At 35.6% G+C, this 10,843-nt stretch overlaps 1 protein-coding gene across 1 annotated transcript in view; it reads right to left on the reverse strand.

Moving 5' to 3' along the window:
- The window catches only part of NLGN1 (neuroligin 1), an 887,800-nt gene extending 881,292 nt beyond the window's left edge, over positions 1-6,508 (reverse strand). The window contains exon 1 of the mRNA XM_030931995.1: positions 6,440-6,508. The gene's annotated coding sequence lies outside the window, so the exon portion shown is untranslated. The remainder of the gene's footprint in view (positions 1-6,439) is intronic.
- Positions 6,509-10,843: the final 4,335 nt, after the last annotated feature.

Consider the following 10,843-nt stretch of genomic DNA (forward strand, 5'->3'; position numbering starts at 1 on the left):
TGATCAGTGATCTTTGATGTTTCCATTGTGATTGTGCCCGGGTGTTGGAAACTCCATTCACAAAGATGGCAAACTTAACCAACAAATATGTGTGTTCTGACTGCTCCACTAACCATCCATTTCCCCATCTCTCTGTCTCTCCTCCTGCCCCCTATTATCAGAGACACAACAACACTGAAACTAGGCCAATTAATAACCCTACAATGGCCTTTTACTGTTCAAGCGAAAGAAGAGTCACATATCTCTCACCTTCGATCAAAACTAGAAATACTTAAGTTTCGTGAGGAAGGGATGCCTAAAACCAAAACAGGCCAAAAGCTAGGGCTCTTGTTTCAAATGGTTAGCTAAGTTGTGAATGCAAAGGAAAAGATCTTGAAGAAAATTAAAAGTATGACTCCATTGAACACAAAAATGATAAGAAAGCAAAACAATGCATTATCGCTGATATGGAGAAAGTTTTAGTAGTCTGGATAAAAGATGAAACCACTTACAACATTCCATTAAGCTAAAGCATAACCCAGAGCAAGGCCCTAACTCTCTTCAATTCTGTGAAGGCTTAGAGAGGTTATGAGACTACACAAGGAAAGTTGGAAGCTAGCAGAGATTGGTTCATGAGGTTGAAGGAAAGAAGACATCTCCATACATAAAAGTGCAAGGTGAAACAGAAAATGCTGGTTGGTGTAGAAGCTGCACCAATTTATCCAGAAGATCATTGAGGAGGTGGCTACAGAAAGCAACAGATTTTCAATGTTGGTAAACAGCCTTCTATTAGAAGAAGATACCATCTAAGACTTTCAGAGCTAGAGAGAAGTCAATGCCTGGCTTGCAGGCTTCAAAAGAAAGACTGCTCTTTTGTTAGGGGCTAATGCAACTAGAGACTTTATGTTGAAACCAGTGGTCATTTATCATTGTGAAAGTTCTAAGATCCTTATGAATTATGCTAAATCTACTCTGCCTGTGCACTATAAATAGAATAATAAAGCCTGGATGACAGCACTTCTGTTTATAGCATGGATTACTGAATATTTTAAGCCTACAGTTCAGATCTATCCTTTCAAAATATTACTGCTCATTGAAAATGCACCTAGTCACTCAAGAGCTCTAACGTAGATGTACAAGATTAATGTTGTTTTCATGCCTGCTCACACAACATTCATTCTGTAGCCCATAGATTAAGAGGGATTTCAACTTTCAAGTCTTATTATTTAAGAAATACACTGTGAACCTACCACTACCATAGATAGTGATTTATCTAATGGATCTGGGCAAAGTAAATGGAAAACCTTCTCAAAAGGATTTACCATCCTAGGTGCCACTGAGAACATTTGTGATTCATGAGAGGAGATCAAAATATCAACATTAGCAAAAATAAGTTAATTCCAACCCTCATGGATGACTTTGAGTGGTTTAAGTCCTCAGTGGAGAAAGTAATTGCAGATTTGGTTAAGAAAAAAAAAGCAAAAAAACTAGAATTAAAAGTAGAGCCTAAAGATATTATTGAATTGCTGCAATGTCATGAACAAACTTGAATGGATGAGGAGTTGCTTCTTATGGATGTCAAAGACATAAAATCTACATTGTTGAAATGACAAGAAAGGATTTAGTACATCACATAAACTTACTTGATAAAGCAACTAAGAGACAGAATTACTCTAATTTTGAAAGAAATTCTACTGTGGGAAAAATCCTATCAAACTAACTTGCATGCTACATAGAAATCTTTCCTAAAAGGAAGAACAAACTGATGCAGCAAACTTCATTGCTGCCTTATTTGAAAAGTTGCCAGAGTCACCCCAATTTTTAGCAACCGCCATTCTGATCAGTCAGTAGTCATAAACATCAAGGCAAGACCCTCCAGCAATAAAAAGATTAAGATTCACTGAAGGCTCAAATAACCACTAGGATTTTAGCTTTAAGTATTTTTAAATAAAGATACGTATTTTTTTTAGATCCAATGGTATTGCATACTTAATTGACTACAGTATAGTGTAAACATAACTTTTATATGCACCAGAGAAACAAAAAATTTGTCTGACTCATTTTGCTGCAATATTTGCTTTATTTCAGTGATGTGGAACAAAACCTACAATATATCCAAGGTGTTCCTGTAACTTTTTTTTTTTTTTTTTTTGCAGGTGAATAAGCAATCCTTTTAACAATAAGAAATAAACTTCAACTTTTTCAAAGATGTGAGATGAGCACATTTTTCCTTGTGTTCTACACCTTGGGACACATTTTATGGGAATAGAAGCATAAAGTATTTACTCAACCTCAAAATAATTCCTCTATATAGTTTCCTGCATATTTCTTATTTGGCTCCCATTCATCCCTTGGATTAAATCTCACAAGTTTATAACCATTTGTTAATATAATACTAAAACTCAACAATGAGTCTCAACAGGTTTAGAAAATCATTCTTCAGGCTTTAAACCAGTGTTTTTTAACAAGTGTTAAGAGAAAAACTAAAGAATGTGGTATGTGCTATGGGGGAAAAAATTTTTCCCTTGTGTAAATAAACTTGGTTGCCTAAGCATTAAACAGACTCCAACAAGCTCTTTTCTTTCCATAAATTTTTCTTAAATATGCTAATCCAGATTGCTAATATCCAAGAGAGGAATTTAATATGAGACATTTGTCAAGCTGTTTTGACCAAGGAAATCTTAGAAAGTGAATATCTCTAATAAATTGTGTTTCCACTGAATTGAATTTGGAAAATACTGAAATATTTCCCAGATAAGTCTATCTTTAAGGAACTTCAGAAGAGATAATCCTAAAAATGTCCACACAGTAACTATCATTTTTACTTTTCTTGCTAACAGATAACACTGTTCCCTCTTCTTACATTCAAGGTGAAAAAAAAAAGGAACATCCAGTACCCATTAACTCCCTGAAAGCAATTGTACCTTTATCTTTTCTGTCTACTGAATAATTCTAATTCCTTTCATCTTTCTTTAGAAGTCCCATTTTAAAACATGTGAGTGACTATTAGTGCTCCCTAAATCTTCCACAGTTTTTCTATATTTTCTTAATAATTTCAGCTCTAAACTTTGAAAATAAAAGTGAAAAATTAAATAAAACTTTTTTCTCAGTGATTCATAATTATAACAGTTATCAGTATTAGAATCATATTATTTTTAAAAATAGGAGCTCTATATTGCATACTGTTTAGAAAAGACTGCATATTGAATCTGTGAGCCCAGAATCCAGGGAAGAAATTCTGGGTCAAGTTGGCATGTCTTTTAACTTAGTTCTTTCCTTCATTTCTGTCATTTTTTTCCTTATATAGTCTTAATAGGAAAGACAATATGCATAAGGCTCATTTTTTTCACCTTATTTAAACTCTATTCCTATCTTAACCAGGAAATTGGGTTTCTGGTATAGAAACTTTATAACGCAAAATATTTATGCATCTAGGATATAAGATTTTCTCCATCATAAAATGAAAAGGGTTTTGATTTGGAAACACAGTCCAAAGGGAGAAAAAAAAACCACCATTAAAGTGAAATTTATCTCAAAATAACCAAACCATCAAAGGCTTATTTCTATTTTCTTAAGAGAAAAATATATTCATGCCTATCTGCTATAAACTCCAAATGAATGAATCCTTCAGGACTAACTTCCCTTGATAATAAATCTGCAATGTTAAAAAAAAATCCAAAATAACAAATTGTATAATCTTTGGAGACTTGGACACTTGAAAACTCAGTCTAAGGGCTGAAATGAAAGAAACAGACCAGTAAATTGCTAGTTTGATGGCAGAGGGGATGGTGGCAGTGGTTAAAGGGTGACTGATAGCAGGGAAGGCAGGATTAGGAAGGCAAAGATAGCAGACCTTTGTCTGTAACACAGCACAGCACGTGTGTGTGTATGCACGAGTGTGTGTGTGCGTGTGTGTGTCTGTGGATGGGGGTAGTGAAAGTAATGGCAGCAGCTGAGGCAAAGCCAAGAGTGATGGTGGCAAGAACAGCAATGAAAGAAACAGCACACGATGCACAATACTTGGCATGTTTGTAGTCTGGAGGAAAGATTTAAAGAAAATCAAAAGTTGGTAGCCAAAGGAGAGGAAATCAAGTCCCCTAAGCTGAATGAAGAGGCAAGTCAGACAACCAGCTCCAAGACAAGTACCACAGAATACAACTGGGATTAGACACATTGTCATGTCCATCAATGTTCAAGAGCAGGAGGAGCAAGGGGCTGCACACAGGAGTGCTGGATAAATTCCGATGCATGTTTTATTGCAGCTGCAACTGTCTTTTAATATTGTAGCTGAAAAAGCCTCATCTTTCTTCATTCAGTCTTAAAGGGCTTCTGGTCACAGTGCGTAATTAGGTCTTTACAGTAGATGACCGAGTCCTCTCCGAAAGCAGTAGTTATGGTCACAATAGACACATGTAGTGTTGGGGGTGATGGACAATACCAACAGCTGAAAATCTACCTGTGATAATTAAGAAACCAGGGGATAAAGAGCAGGAGGAAGCAACAGTCAAATTATTCCAAGTATAGGTACTTTCTAAACAGATCATGACTTGGGAATTTTCCTCAGGTTTCTCATCTTATTTCTATATCCAAAAATGGAATCTTGACAGTCAAATGTTTTATGGAGTGCTTCTTATTGCTAATGTCTGAGTCAGTCATGCAAGAATCAGAATCTACTTCGAGAAGTTTCAATAAGGATGACTTTAGATCTGGACAGGATGAAGAAAAATAAAAAGGAACATTGCAGCACCCAGGGAATGGCAACAGAAAGAAGTTATGACTGGTCTAAGGACAAGAGAAAAATAGTATTACTGGAGTACAATTAGAGCTGAAGGCATAGAAAAGAGCCACCCAACCAGGGTCACAGTGATAAAAAGATGTAGTCACTACTAGAAATCATGGCTTAGAGCAGGAAAGAATGGCGGGGATGGGGGTATAACCCAAACTCTCTCTCTTACACTCTGTTCTCCTACCACTGTCTTGCATTTGTTGGATTTTTAAAAGTAGCCAACTATCAAGGGGGCCTGGGTGGATGTAGCTTATAGAAGTCAAGATTAGCTTCTCAAGGCATAGAACAAGACAGAGAAGAGCAGAACATGGATCTGGGTGAGCTGAGTTACAGATAACAACCTGCAGATATGTTACGGAATTAATGGGACACATAGTTAAACCATGCCTAAAATTAATGCTCTTGGTCACAAATATAGAGTCTTCCCTATTTGACTTCCCTAATGTAAGGTCCTCAAATCATAAGAGATGGGTCATGAGTGGTAGGAAATTCAGAGTTATTAAAACATGTTCCAGAACTCATGTGTGTGCCATGTATTACTTGCCAAAGAATGGGAGTCACTAATCAGAATAAACAAAATTGTGTGAGGTACAGCAGTCTTCTGAAATAATTTTAATATTGGGAAATATATTCTAGATGTTTCCTTCTTAGTATATTTGGATGGTGACAATGAAAAATTGTTTGCTTTTAACGGTGGTCATTTAAAACTGATTTCTTAATTTCTTAGCAAAGGTTAAATAATCATTTCTGTCTCTTCTTCAACAAGTGCTGGGTTCACTCGGTGTTTGATAAGTTCATTTAAAAATGGAGTTATAGACACGCTCTAACAACATGCATCTTCTTTGTTGACTAAACGCATGGTACGGACTTTTACTACATTTTTTTCTTTCTTGCTTTTTTTTGAGATGGAGTCTTGCTCTGTCACCCAGACTGGAGTGCAGTGGCACAATCTCAGCTCACTGCAGCCTCTGCCTCCCAGGTTCAAGCAATTCTCCTGCCTCAGCCTCCTGAGTAGCTGGGACTACAGGCGTACACTGACACACCTGGCTAATTTTTGTATTTTTAGTAAAGATAAGGTTTCACCATGTTGGCTAGGATGGTCCTGCTCTCCCAACCTTGTGATATGCCCCCACCTCAGCTTTCCAAAGTGCTGGGATTACAGGTGTGTGCCACCGCACCCAGCCTACTACATTTTTATTTTCTAAAAATGACTTTATTGAACTGATTATAAATATCACAAAATAATGCTTCCATGAACGTAAGATTTTCATATGTGTGTGTATGTATATACCATCAAAACAGAATCAAACTTTATAACATAAAAACTTATATATTTAAAGTGAAAATAATAGCTGAAAATAGTAAAGAAATTTTCAAAAATAAAACCTATTTTTCTATGGCAGGTTATGGGGGTAGAAGGAGAAATATTGTGAGAAACAGTAGCCACACTCAAAGCATGGTTAAAGGATTATACCAGCTTGTCAAAATTATACTGCATATTGTATGGATAAAAGTATTAAAATTGTTCAACAGAAAAATCATTGGAACAAAAGAGGTAAGTCATGACTATGGCGGATGGTCAGGAAACACAGTTGCTGTTTTTCCATGGGAGCTTTTGTTGCTATTTTTCTAACACTTCAATGATTGAAAAGAAATCAAACTGCCAGAACTTACTGCCACTCCAGTGAGCCCTGGGGGATTTGTCACAAATTTGGAACTTGAGTGGCCTCAAGCTTCACAGGTCTGCTCCTCAGAAGTGACAGAAAGCAAAGAGAAAGCAGAGCATTAGTTACATGGAACTGAGCACCTACATATTTTCAAATGGTAGGTGAACTTCAGGCCACCTTTTAAGTTTTACATTAGACCAAATGACCAAAAAATTTCCTCTAAAGCATGTGCTATTCTTAGGAGTTTCCAACAATAACCATTATTTTGTAGCTATTCACAGATAATTCTGAACCTACTCTTGCCTAATAGAAAGCTTCTTAAACACTGAAAATTGGATAAATAACTACAATACAGAGTGACTTTACAACTCCTTTTAGACTATTTTATAGGGTGTCATTTTACTAAAAACCTCAAAAAGGATAGGAACATTCAAGGAACTTAGCTCTTGATCCTAGAGAGCTGGTGAACATCAACAGCTTATTTGGATAGTAGATTGTAGAGAGTGCAATTGACTCTAACTACATGATGCCCTGTATTCCCTGAATAATGATATAATCACTAGAAAAAAGTGTGTTTACTCTTTGTCTGCACTTTAAACAAAAGTGTACCACTTGAAGCATTTATTCAAATATTGTTTCACTCTAAATCAGTGTTTCTTAAGTGAGGCCCATGAATTGTAATCACCTGCAGTGTTTGATCAAAATGCAATTTCCTAGCCCCCATTACCAGGTAATTCATATGTATGTTAACATTTGAAAACCACTACTACAAAGAACTCATGTATTATATTAGGAATAAGAATATGAACATTAGAATCTACTTTGCTATACTGTTTGATACTCTTAAGATTTTATGAAAAAAAGGAAAGTTAAGGAGAAAATAGTTTGAGTAATTTGAATATGTCTAAAAATTATCTAATATAAACTATAACACATAGTTTTAAATTTCTAATTCCCCACCTCTCCTGACCCCCACTTTCTAGTTAAGGATTTTGGATTAAAGTCGATTCTAGAATTCTGAATAATCGTGTATTTTCTACTTCCACAGTCTAGAAGAAAAGAATCTAAGCTTAAAAAGCAAGCAATATTTTGGCTGATTCTTAAATACTTTTAAAAGGGCCTCACTATTCTATATTTCTTCATTTTATATAGTAAATCATAAATCTTAATACTAATTAATGAATTTTTAGGGATATTTTTATTTAAGCAACTTGTTTCCCATAAATTATATAACCGAAGGCAGGAGCTTCTCAACTACAAAGAAGTATCAAATCAAGAAAACTTCCATTATGCATAAAGTGATAGAACAACTGATGTTTTAGGAAGAGCTCGATTAAACACATATAAGGAGGGAGCAAAATGATCAAGAAATTGGTTGGTTATAAATTAAACACTCAATGTACAAATAAAAACTTATCTATGTACCAGCAATAAAGGGAGAAAATAGAAAAAAAGAAAATAAATATGTACCATACAAGCAAAAATATAAAATAGCTAGAAATCTAAGAAAGCTAACAATGAAACTGTAAATTTTACTGAGGGACATGAAAGATCAGGCCCTCTTCCCTTTTCCTTCTTTTTCCTTACTGAACATTATTAAGCTAAACTAACTGGGTAAGACAGAGAAAAGTAGGCATCTTAATGGGGGAGGGTTTGCATCCAAGATGGCCCAGAGAAAGGGATCAGAGCCTGAGCATGGTGAGGAGAGGTTTCAGACAGGGAGGGAACACTGTGGGGAGCTAGAGGATTGGCAGAATGAGAAGTCATCCAAACAGAGGCAAGTTCAGACGTAGACTGTTCAATCCCAAACAGGATGAGGGTGTTCCTGCAGGAGGGCAGCCCAATAAGGAGCATCAGAGCCCAGGTGGGGTGAGGAGGACATCTGTCAGAGGAAGGCACAGTGGCAGCAATGGGAGACTGGTTCAATACAGGGCAATTGGTCAAATAGGTAAATATCTTAAGAATAATCAAAGCCGTGTTTCTTATTAACATAAAAATGTTGCAAATATGAAAAGGGAGAAAACCCAAATAATTATGTCGTGTTTGATTAGAATTTTAGGTAGTAGTGTGAACTCATTATTTTTAATAGAAAGATATAGAAATACAAAGAGATATAAATTGGATAAATATATATTTCCCAACTCTGTCCACTGAGAGAGCCTGTGAGGAGTGGTTCCCAAATAGTAATGAGGATACCCAGCACCCAAATATTGGCTTCAAATATCACTGTCCTCTAAAAGGAAATGAGACTTCTAAAAGATAACACAGGAAATAAGTCTAGAGGACTTTGGGTTTGGCATTAACTTTTATACACCACTCCAAAGACACAATCCACAAAAGAAATAATTGATAAGCTGTACTTGACTACAATAAAAAATATATGCAAAAGACACTACTTAGAGAATGAGAAGACAAGCCAAAGACTAGATGAAAATGTTTATTAAAGATATATCTGATAAAGGATTCATCCAAAATATACAAGGAACTCTTAAAACTCAACAATAAGAAAATGAATAACCTGATTAAAACATTGGCCAAAGTCCTTAGCAAACACCTCACCAAAGAAGCTATACAGATGTAAATAAGCATAGAAAAAGATGCTCCACATCGTATGTCATTAGAGAAATGCAAATTAAAACACTAACGAGGTATTTCTACACAGCTATTAGGGCAAAATCCAGAATGCTGACAACACTAAATGCTGGCAAGGAGGTGGAACAAAAGGAACTCTCATTGACTACTAGTGAAAATACAAATGGTATAGCATCTTTGCAAGTCAGTTTTTTAATTTCTTACAAAAGTACTTACACTTGTACTGAATGATCCAGCCATCACACCCCTTGGTATTTCCACAAAGAAGTTGAAAACTTATGCCCATACAGAAACCTGCACACAGGTGTTTATAGCAGTTTTATCTATCATTTCCAAAATTTAAAAGAACCCAAGATGTTCTCCAGTAGGAACAAAGGAATATTATTTAGCACTAAAAAGAAATGAGCTATCAAGCCATGAAAAGACATGGAGGAAACTTACATGCTTATTACTAAGTGAAATAATTCAATATAAAATTGTTGTGCACCATATGATTTCAGATAAATGACATTTTTAAAAAGCCAAAACTATGGAAGTAGTAAAAAGTTTGGTGGTTGCCAGTGGCTGGTAGGGAGGAAGATATAAATAGGTAGACCATAGAGCCCTAGAAGATTTGTAGAGCAGTGAAACTATTCTGCATGATACTATGATGGTGGTCATATATCATTATACATTTGTGGAATCCACAGACTGTATTACACCAACACTGAATCTTAACGAAAATTTGGATTTTGGATGATAATTATGTGTCAGTGTGGATTCACTGTTCATAACAATGTACCACTCTGGTGTAGGATGCTGATAATAGAAGAGGATATGCAAGAATGAGGGCAGGGCATATATGGCAAATCTCTGCATCTTCCAATCAATTTTACTACAAATGTGAAATTGCTGTAAAAATTATATATCCAAAAATCATGGCAAAAATTGATTACTGAATTTGAAAAATGCTCACAGATACTGATTTCATCATATTTCATACAAATAAAAAGTTATATAAGTACAAGAAAGATTTTGTATATTGTATATGTGTGCTAGATTTGATAAGGAAAGTACATGAATAAAAAGAAATTGTTTGCTCCATATTTGCCCAAAACTACTCTTATTCATAAAGAAACAAACCAAAATGTAGATTAAAAACAAAAAAAGGGGAACACAAGGATTCTTGGAGAAATGGCTGGTTCAACAGCTAGAGAAGGAAAAGCACAAGATGATCCAGGAACATCTTACTGGGCCAGAAGGCAAGAAAGTGCTTTCAGTATGAAAGGGTTATGGTAAAAGTTCACGTGTTCCACCCTAACATGTTTCTACTGGTGAAATAGGGAAAAATGATAGTAATAAACTGTGACCCATTTAATGAAAATAGAATGAATACATACTGATACAGTCAATGAACTAATTAAAAGTTAGCTAGGCATGATATATTACAAAGGGGAAAATAATACTGTCTTCATCTGTTTGTATTGCTATCAGAAATATCTGAGGCTGGGTACTTTATAAAGAAAATATATTTGGCTCACAGTTCTCCAGGCTGTGCAAGAAGCATGGTATCAGCATCTGCTTCTGGTGCTGCCAGGAAGTTTCTGCTCATGATACAAAGCAAAGAGGAGCTGGTATGTAAAGATCACATGGTGGGAAGCAAGAGAGAGGAGGAGATGCCAGACTCGTTTTAACAAGTAGATGGCAAAGGAACTAAGAGTGAGAACTCATTTAATCCCATGAGAATGACACTAATCCATGAGGACATATCCCTGATAACCCAAATACTTTTCACTAGGTCACACCTCCTATGTTAGGGATAAAGTTTTAACAAGAGTTT

The sequence above is a fragment of the Rhinopithecus roxellana genome, chromosome 1 (genome assembly GCF_007565055.1).
Source record: "Rhinopithecus roxellana isolate Shanxi Qingling chromosome 1, ASM756505v1, whole genome shotgun sequence".
Lineage (NCBI taxonomy): Eukaryota > Metazoa > Chordata > Mammalia > Primates > Cercopithecidae > Rhinopithecus > Rhinopithecus roxellana.